The sequence below is a fragment of the Mustela nivalis genome (assembly GCF_964662115.1).
Source record: "Mustela nivalis genome assembly, contig: HAP1_SCAFFOLD_781, whole genome shotgun sequence".
Classification (NCBI taxonomy): Eukaryota; Metazoa; Chordata; class Mammalia; order Carnivora; family Mustelidae; genus Mustela; species Mustela nivalis.
The window spans coordinates 46076-57262 of record NW_028135883.1 but is presented as its reverse complement, the minus strand read 5'-3'; positions in this window follow the sequence as shown (position 1 = coordinate 57262).

Below are 11187 nucleotides of genomic sequence, written 5' to 3'. Positions count from 1 at the left end.
GTTTCAGAAAATTGTCTTATTTCTCATCTTCTTTTTTTGAATGGATACAGAATCTGTACTGATTTCAGGATAACTTGTACAGAAAAGTGATTTCACAAACCAGTTGAACTTAGGCATTTCCTTCATTTTCTTTTCCTTTTTAATATATAATAAATGCACAGAAATATTTAGATCATGTATACTATATATACCCAAAAGAGAGAATTAAGAAAATTATCTTGGCCTTGCGATTGGATTTTTTTAAAAGCTGTATTGAGATGGAATGCACATTCCATACAGTTCACCCATTTAATATTTGTAGTTCAATGTTTGGGTATATTGATAGAGTTGGGCAACCATTACTGCCATCAAGTAGAACATTTTAATTACCCTGAAAAGAAACCCTTAATCCTTGCCCCCAGGCTCAGGCAACCACCAGTCTACTTTCTGCCTCTATAGAGTTGCCCATTCTAAATATTTCATATATGGGGAATCACACAATGTGTGGTCCTTTATGACTAGCTTCCTTCGCTTAATGTTTTTGGGGTTCATCTGTGTCATAGCATATATCAGTGCTTCATTCCTTATTATCAAACAGTACTCCATTGTGGGCTAAAACTGTTGTTCATTCATCATTTGATGCACCTTTGGGTTGTTTCCACTTTTTGGCCATTAATAATGCTTCTGTGAACGTTCATTTAGTTATTGTCTGGACATCTCTTTTTATTTTCCTGCCATCACATTTTATCCTCTCAGTTAATTGGGTTGATTTCACCATCACTCAGTCCTTTTTTTTTAATTAACATATAATGTATTATTTGTTTCAGGGGTACAGGTCTATGGTTCATTAGTCTTACACAATTCACAACATTCAGCATAGCATATACCCTCCCCAGTGTTCATCACCCGGCCACCCCATCCCTTGCACCTCCCTCTTCACCAGCAACCCTCAGTTTGTTTCCTGAGATTAAGTTTGTTTCCCTCCCTGGTCCCATCTTGTTTCATTTTTTCCTTTCCTACTCCCCAAACCCCCCAAGTTGCCTCTCAAATTCCTCATATCAGAGAGCTCATATCATAATTGTCTTTCTCTGATTGACTTATTTCACTCAGCATAATACCCTCCCTCTAGTTCCATCCACGTCATTGCAAATGGCAAGATTTCATTTCTTTTGATGGCTGCATAGTAGTCCATTGTGCGTATATATTTTATTTTATTTTATTATTATTTTTTTAATATAATTTTTTATTTTTTATAAACATATATTTTTATCCCCAGGGGTATAGGTCTGTGAATCACCAGGTTTACACACTTCACAGCACTCACCAAAACACATACCCTCCCCAATGTCCATAATACCACCCCCTTCTCCCAAACCCCCTCCCCCCAGCAACCCTCAGTTTGTTTTGTGAGATTAAGAGTCACTTATGGTTTGTCTCCCTCCCAATCCCATCTTCTTTCATTGTGCGTATATACCACATCTTCTTTATCCATTCATCTGTTGATGGACATCTAGGTTCTTTCCATCATTTGGCTGTTATGGACATTGCTGCTATAAACATTTGGATGCACGTGTCCCTTTGGATACCTACATTTGTATCTTTAGGGTAAATACTGAGTAGTGTGGTTGCTGGGTCATAGGGTAGCTCTATTTTCAATTTCATGAGGAACCTCCATGCTGTTTTCCAGAGTCGCTGCACCAGCTTACATTCCCACCAACAGTGTAGGAGGGTTTCCCTTTCTTTGCATCCTTGCCAACACCTGATGTTTCCTGACTTGTTAATTTTAGCCATTCTGACTAGTATGAGACGGTATCTCAGTGTAGTTTTGATTTGTATTTTCTTGATGCCAAGTGATGTTGAGCACTTTTTTATCTGTCTGTTGGCCATTTGGGTGTCTTCTTTGCAGAAATGTCTGTTTATGTCCTCCGCCCATTTCCTGATTGGATTATTTGTTCTTTGGGTGTTGCATATGATGAGATCTTTATAGATTTTGGATACAGCCCTTTATCTGATATGTCATTTGCAAGTATCTTTTCCCATTCTGTCAGTTGTCTTTTGGTTGTGTTGACCATTTCCTTTGCTGTGCAAAAGCTTTTGCTCTTGATGAAGTCCCAATAGTTCATTTTTGCCCTTTCTCCCCTTGCTTTTGGGGAAGTTTCTAGGAAGAAATTGCTGCGGCTGAGGTCAAAGAGGTTGCCGTCTGTGTTCTCCTCAAGGATTATGATGGATTCCTGTCTCACATTGAGGTCTTTCATCTATCTGGAGTCTATTTTTGTGTGTGGTATAGGACGATGGTCCAGTTTCATTCTTCTGCTTGTGGCTGTTCAATTTTCCCAACACCATTTGTTGAAGAGACTGTCTTTTTTTCCATTGGACATTTTTTCCTGCATTGTCGAAGATTAGTTGACCATAGACTTGAGGGTCCATTTCTCAGCTCTCTATTCTTTTTCATTGATCTGTGTGTCTGTTTTTGTGCCAGTACTACACTGTCTTGATGATGACAGCTTTGTCATAGAGCTTGAAGTCTGGAATTGTGATACCTCCGGCATCAAGCCCTGCATTAGGCTCCCTGCTCAGCAGAGGGCCTGCTTCTCCCTCTTCGTCTGCAACTCCCCCTGCTTGTGTTCTCTCTGTCTGTCAAATACACAAACAAAATATTAAAAAAACCCCACAAAAACTTAATTATGTTGAGCATCTCATCTTTTTATGTGTGTTATTATCCATTTCTATATCTTCCTTATAGACTGAATCAATTATTTTGCCCATTTCTTTATTGGGTTATCTTTTCATTATTGTAAGAGTTATTTGTGTATCCTAAATACAGATCCCTTATCAGATATAAGATTTTCAAATCTTTTCTCTTATTCAGTAGCTTGACTTTTCACTTTATTGATGGTGACGTTTGAAGCAAAGACGTTTTTAATTTTGATGAAATATACTTAATCATTTTTTGTCTTTTGGTGTCATATCTAAGAAACTGTTGCCAAATCCAGTCACAAATGATACACCTATGTTTTTTTTCTGAGAGTTTTATAGTTTTAGCTCTTATGTTTTGAGTTAATTTTGTATATATGTTATGAGGTAGAGTTCTAATATTATTACTTTGCATGTGGATATCCATTTGTCCTAGTACCACTTGTTAAACATGGGGGCTTAAGTGGGTACGAGAAGAATAAATGAAAGAAGATGGGATTGGGAGGGAGACAAACCATACGTGACTCTTAATCTCACAAAACAAACTGAGGGTTGCTGGGGGGAGGGGGTTTGGGAGAAGGGGGTGGTATTATGGACATTGGGGAGGGTATGTGTTTTGGTGAGTGCTGTGAAGTGTGTAAACCTGGTGATTCACAGACCTGTACCCCTGGGGATAAAAATATATGTTTATAAAAAATAAAAAATTATATTAAAAAAAAAAGACTATTCTTATTCCATTTAATTGTTTTATACCCTCATTGTACATCAGTTCACCATAATGTAGCATTTTCTTTTTATATGGTCAATTCTAATACAATGATCTATATGTCTATCCTTATGCCACTGTCCAATCAAATTTTATGAGACATCTTCCCTAGTCCTCTTGCAAATTACCACTCACTTATGTAATAATAAAAATCACTGTAGTAGAACTTAACCTTACTCCTGTAGACATTTTTTGCTTCTTAAAAAGGAGAATTTTACCAACTTATGCCTTGCTGACTCCATGATCCGATGAGAAGTTAGGCTCAAAAAGCTAGAGTCTTGTTTCTTTTCTCCATTCATATCTTCAGTCTCTCATTCAGTGCCTCCCATATCCATTTTCATCAAATCTTGGTTGTAGGATCTACTGTCTACTATTTACTTCATTACGTTTTATGAACTTGTTATAAAGTGTAGACTCATCCATAAATTTCACCATCTAGGAAGGAAAAGATGAACTCTGGGCCTTTAACTTTCCTGTTTTGAAATCTTGCTAATCCAAAATTGCAACTCACAATTAGATACTCTTTTGACCTGGTTCTTGTGTATAACACTGGTGTTGATCCTGTTCTCGGCACAGATCCTACATTCTCAGAAAACACAGTTGCCTTTACCCGTCTTCTTTTAGTTTAAATAGAAAGATATGTACTTTAATAGCTCAATACATAATTAATGGAATAAACATTTATTACATTATTTCAAGGATAGAGCTGTAAATTATCAGGTTTTATTTAATGGAGTTCTCAGAGACAAATACTAGATAATCAGTTTGAATAAATTCAAAGCCTGTTTGTTTTATATGGGAAAGCTTTGTGGCACAACATAAAGATGAGATGGTCTTACTTACCTCCCCACATAAATAAGCTTGGAGTAAGATAAAGGAGAAGTTATACTCAATTTAAATAAAGCCAAAGGACAGTACCTTTGGTTTTCTACTGAAAAGATTAAAAATGATTCCATAATGTTCTCTTTATTTCCTCACTGATGAAATAAGAATAAAGATTGAGTAGTAGATTGATTAAAAACTACTCAAAGCTGTCTATTTCTTTTAGAATTTCAGTTAATGGAAATCAGGTAAAAGGTCAAATTTTGGTTACTGAACCATTTCTAGTTTTTCAGCTATTATACTTCAAATCATATCGTCTCTCTGCTTGCGAGTTTTTCTTTTCCCCTAACTTGAGGGAGAAATCTGAAAAGGTGTTCCTGCCAGTTGTAATAATTTGTAATTGATGGGAAACTTAGAAAAATATCTCAAGAGTAAAGAAGATGGTGGCAGAGTAAGAGAAACCTAGGTTCACCTAATCCCCGAAGACTAAGAGAACAAAGTCCACTATTAGAGAGGAGGCCACACCAAAGAAGGTAGGAAGTACAGAAATGTGGTTTAGGAGAGAAACAGATCCTGGCTGCTGCAGAGGAGAGGGAGTCATGGTCATGGAGAAAAGCAGGAGGGAGACACGGGACTGTGCAAAAAGAATGCTTTCCTGTAGCCACTGGCTACACTGGAAAGTGAGAGGAGCTTAATTTCATGAGTTCTTACAACTAGGGGGGCTTAAAACCTGGAATTCTACAGGTCATTGGCCTTGGCTGTGATAGAGCTTGTAGTGCACTGTGATGCTCTTGGAGAAAAGGCAGGCAAACAACCTGGGAGCATACACCATGGAAATAATGATCTGAACAGTGTCTGGGGTATACGGTAGGGAAATTACTCACTCTTTTCAGAGCATTTCCCTGAGAGGAAGTGTTCACAGAGACAACTCTCTAGTAACAAAGGAACCAGCTGGTACCATTTCCCTCCAGTGCCCCTCAGCACAAGCACAAGAGCCACCTGAGCGAAGCAGTGCAGCTCTTACACTGGCTGCCTAATCTGCCTACACTGAGCAACATCCCCTTGCATTCCAGTGGAACTGCCCTGCTCAATCATTCTTATTGAACTGAGGCAAGCCTCAGTTCCACCACAGCAGGCCTTTCCCCCAGAAAATCAGCACAAGCCCCTGCCCACACCCCATCTGACAAGATTCAGGAGGGCCTCAGTACCAGTGGAGGTGGTGACAGGTCTCATTTCACAAGCACACCAGGGCACACCTAGGTAAAAGTTGCTACATTCAGGCCAGGTACAAAACACTGCCCACAGCAGTGAGGGAGAGCCTCTGCAGATGTCTGGCCTGAAGGATAGAGCAGCCAGAACACAACAGCAGAGTGCATGCTGCACACACTAGATATACTCCCCTAAGCACAAGACCCTGGGTGCTACATGACGTCTTCTGTCATAAGTCCATTACTTTTGGGAGCAGATGACATAACTGGCTTTTCTAACACAGAGAAGCTGGTAGAGACTTAGATAAGATGAGAAAACAGAGGATTTTATCTCAAATGAAAGAACAGGATAAAGCCACGGGTCCAGAGATTGAAGTGAGACAGATGTAAATATCACGGCTGATGGAGGATTTAAAGCAGTGATCATAGGGACACTCACCAGACTTGAGAAAAGAACGACAACATCATTGAGACCCTTACAACAGAGATAAAAGAGTTAAAAAAGAATCATAGTTGAAGAGTGGAATAAATGAGTTAAGAAACACACCTAATGCAATGAACAGCAGGCTGGAAAAAACAGAAGAACAAATTAACAACTAAGAAGTCAAAGTAATGGAAAGCAATGAAGCCAAAGAAGGGGGAGAAAGAAGAATTATGCAGAGACCAGACCTAGGGAACTCAGTGACTCCATCAAATGTAATAACATTCATGTTATAGGAGTCCCAGTAGAAGAAGACAGAAAAAAGGTGTAAGAAAACTTGTTTCTAGAAATATAGCTGAAAATGTCCCTAATCTAGGGAAGACAACAGACATCAAGATCCAGGAGACACAGAAAACTATCAACATCAACAATAGTAGACTAACACTAAGACCTATTGTAATTGAATTTTCTAAATATACTGATAAAAAAAAACATCTTAAAAGCAGGAAAGCAAGTCAGTAACTTCCAGGGGAAACCCCTTAAGGCTAGCAGGAACTTTTTCAGCAGAAACTTTGCAAGCCAGAAGGGAGTGGTATTATCTATTCAACGTGGTGAATGGGAAAAATCTGTAGCCAAGAATACTCTATCCAGCAAGCCTATTACTCAGAATAGGAGAGATAGAGTTTCCCAGATAAAAACTAAAGGAGTTTGTGACTACTAAACTAGCCCCACAAGAAATATTAAAGGGGACTCTTTGAGTGGAAAGAAGAGACCAAATGTGACACTATAAAGGCAGGAAACACAAAAGTAGCAAAAATGAACATTTATATAAAAAATAAGTTTAGGAACTCAGGAAAAACGGATATAAAATGTAATACTTTACCTAAAGCATGGGGAGAAGTGAAAAGAATGGGCTCAAACTTAAAGACCAGCAGCTTAATATAGACTGCTATATGCAGAAGAGGTTATATACAAATTATATATCAAAACCCACTAATAGTGGTGCCTGTGTGGCTTAGTTGGTTAAACATCTGACTTGATTTCAGCTCAGGTCATAATCTCAGGATTGTGAGATTGAACCATGCACTGTACTCTATTCTGGCCATGGAGTCTGCTTAAGATTATCTTTCCCTCTCCCCACTCCACTCATGCCCTCTCAAAAAAAAAAAAAAAAAACAAACCACTGATAAACACTCAAAGAGGAGAAAGAAATCCAAATATATCACTAAAGAAAACCAGTAAAACATTGAAGACACAAAAATGATCAGAGAAAATCTCCAGAAACAACCACAAAGCAAGTAGTAAAATGACAAATACATATCTATCAATAATTACTTTGGATATAAATGGGGTAAGTGCTCCAATCAAAATACATAGGATGTCAGAGTGGATTAAAAAAAGGAAGAAGAAGAAAAAACAAAAAAAAAACAAGACCCATGGTATAAGCCACTTGCAAGAGTTTTATTTTTGTCATAAGGACACCTGCAGATTGGAAGTCAGGGGATGGAAAAAACATGTATCCTACAAATGGATATAAAAAGAAAGCCAGAATAGTAATACTTATATTGGACAAAATAGAATCTAAAAGAACGACTGCAGTAAAAGACAAGAGCACTATATCATAATGAAGAGGACAATCTGACAGGAAGAAGAACTATTGTAAATATTTATGCATCCAATATGGGATCACCCATGTACATAAAACAATTAATGACTAACATAAAAGATAATAATACAATAATAGTAGGGTCCTTTAATTTTATTATATATGTTTTAAATGAAATTCATTTCTTTTATTCCCACTTGCAAAAGTATCCATGAAGACAATGTACAATTCGGATATTTTAGGAAGGAATAGAAATAATCAATAGTTGGGTACTTTAACTCACCACTTACATCAATGGACAGATCAGAAAGTCAACAAAGAAACAGTGGCTTTATATGATGCACTGGACTAGATGGACTAAGGAGATATATTCAAAATATTCCATCCTTAAACAACAGAATAACACATTCTGGAACATTCTGTAGAATAGATCGCATGTTAGGCAACAAAACAAGTCTTTTTTTAAAATTTAATTTTTTTTCAGTGTTCCCAAATTCATTGTTTATGCACCACACCCAGTGCTCCATGCAATACGTGCCCTCCATAATCCACAAAAGCGGTCTTAATAAATACAAGAAGACTGAAGTCATACCATGCACCTTTTCTGATCACAATACTATTAAATTTGAAGTCAGCCATAGGTAACAATCTGAAAGACCACAAATACATGTTGGTTAAGTAACATTCTACTAAACAATGAATGGACCAACAAGGAAATAAGAGAATAAATTTTTAAAAATACATGGAAGCAAATGAAAATGAAAACACAATTGCCCAAACTTTTGAGATACAGTAAATATGGTTCTAAGAGGGAAGTATATAGATAGCAATGCAGGCCTACCTCAAGAAATAAGAAAAATCTACAACAACCTAACCATCACCTAAAGAAGCTAGAAAAAGAACAACAAATGAAGCCTAAAGGCAGCAGAAGGAAGGAGATAATAAAAATTAGAGCAGTAGTAGTAGTAGGTAGCTCAGTTGGTTAAGCAGCAGACTCTTGATTTCAGCTCAGGTCATGATCTCAGAGTCCTGGAATTGAACCCTGCTTTTGGCTCTGTGCTCAGCAGGGAGTCTACTTGAGGATTCTCTCTCTCCCTCTCCATTTGACCCTCTTCCCGCTTTCTCTCTCTCTCAAATACATTAAAAAAAAAAACTAGAGCAGAAGTAAACACTATAGAAACCTTAAAAAGACAAAAATAGGAGAGATCAATGAAACCAGGAGCTGGTTCCTTGAAAAAATTAATAAAACCGATAAGGCTTTAGCCAGAGTTATCAGAAAGAAGAGAAAAAGGACCCCAATAAAATCACAGATGAGAGAGGAGAAATAACAATCAACACCACAGAAATGCAAACAATTATAAAATCATATTATGAACGACTATATGCCAACAATTTGGATGATGTAGAAGAAATGGATAAATTCCTAGAAACATATAAATTACCAGAACTGAAACAAGAATAGAAAATTTGAACAGACTGACAACCAGCAAAGAAATGGAATCATTAATCCAAAAACTATGAACAAACACAAGTCCAGGACCAGAGGCAAATTCTACTGAGCATTTTAAAGGAAGAGTTAGTACCTATTCTCAAACTATTCCAAAAAGTAGAAAAGGAATCTGAGAGTTTTGAAGTGGTGGTGGGGAGGGAGGTTGGGGTACCAGGTGGTGGGTATTATAGAGGGCACAATTGCATGGAGCACTGGGTGTGGTGAAAAAATAATGAATACTGGTTTTCTGAAAATAAATTAATTTAAAAAAACCTTCAAAAAGTAGGTTTAGAAGGAATATACTTCAACATAATAAAGGCCATATATAAAAAATGCACGGGTAATGACATCCTAAATGGGGGAAAACAGAAAGAAAAACTTCTTAGGTCTTGCTTCTAGTTATGGGCGTCTTCTCATTAGCACTGTTTGTCATTATTAAATTAATCTTAGGGCCACCTCGGTGACTAAGATGGTTAAGTGTCTGCCTTCGGCTCAGGTCATGATCTCCCGGTCCTGGGATCGAGTCCTATTTCAGGCTCCCAGCTCAGCAGGGAGTCTGCTTCTCCCTCTCCTCTGCCTCTCCCCCTGCTGGTTCTCTGTCTCTCTGTATCTCTCCCAAATGAATAAATATTTTAAAATTAAAAAAAATTAATCTTACCCTTCTTTTACTTCCCACTTAAATGGAGACCAATTTCTAATATATAAATTATGTATCTTATTAACTCTTTTTGCATTCCATTTTTCTATCTGTTTGTTTTTTCTTAACAAACTCCCCAAAGTTTAGTGGCTTAAATAAATAACGTTTATTTTGTTCACAAATCTACTGTTAGGAAAAGTGTGGCTAGGACAGCTTGTTCTCTTCCCCTAGCTTCAGGTGGGGCAGCTGAAAGGCTTGGGGCTGGAACTGTTTGAAGATTTGTTCACTCATATCTGGTGGTGTTGATGCTGGCTATTGTCTAGGACTATAGTTGGGACAGGCAGCCAAAACACTTACATGGGCACACCTAGACACTTTGTGGCCTGAATTTTCTTACAAGATGGGGGGCTAAATTCCAATCCAAAAAAGCTGCCTGAACTGCAGAGCAAGGCAGAAGCTCTATTGTCTTTTGTAACCTAGCCTTGGAATACACAGAGCATCACATTCACCATATTCTGTTAGGAGAAAGTCACAAAGGTAGGCCCATGGTCTTTTTTTTTTTTAATGGGATGAATATTTAAAAAGCTATGGACACATTTTAAAAGCAGCATGATTTAACCACTGGCCACAATTTTTTGTATTCCTCCCACATGAAAAATACACTCGCCTCCCCCCTCCCATACCTCCCACAAATCTCAGTTCTTCATTGGGTTTGGGCTTGAGTCCAAGATCTTACCATCTTCATCAGGTACAGCAGGGATAAGGTGCCTGAAGTGTAGTCCCTTGAGTGCAAGTCCCCTCCATCTGAACACTTGGGAATTAAGGAAGACAGTTCTCTACCACTCAAAATGGAACACTCTGGTAACCTGTTAAGGACTCTCCCATTGAAAGAAAATGGGAGGCACACTAGTCCATAGCAGTTTTGAAATACAGCCTGAAGCATGCTGTCAGTTCTTCAGTGAGGACTTAGTCCTAACCATGGGAATGCTTCTCCATGGTTGTTTGCTTTACTTTTTGAGCTCTCGGTTCTGTCCTTTTCATGAGGAATGACCTGCTTTTTCAGCCTTCTTCCTCCTGGTGGGAATTCTAAGACTCAAGGCCTATTTTTAGTTTGTACTATCTTGGTCTCTTTTAGTCCAAGCTCGCAAACAGTGTTTTTGCTACTATAATTCTCTTAGTTTTTTGAGTTTTCCATGAATACGATTTGATTTCATGCCATTAGAAAAGCCATTCTCCTGGGTCTTTTGAAATAAGCTTTCACCTCAGGTTTCCTGTGCAGCTCTCATTTGACAATGCCTTTCAAATTCTCACACTCTTAAGATCCTTAAAGAAATTTGAGGCACACCTTAAGTCCTTCTCAAGTCTTAATAAAGGGTTTATAGTTTTGGTTTCATCCATAGGCCATGTCTACCTGGATTTGCTTTTAACCCAGAAACCATTTCTTTATTTTAGCATTATTTGAGAATACAGCATGTGGAGAGGCTATAAATGAGGGAACAGATAGATGAACCCAGTAAGTCCTGGTTCCTTCATATTAGCTTTATCTTTAGCTTATCTCTCCTACC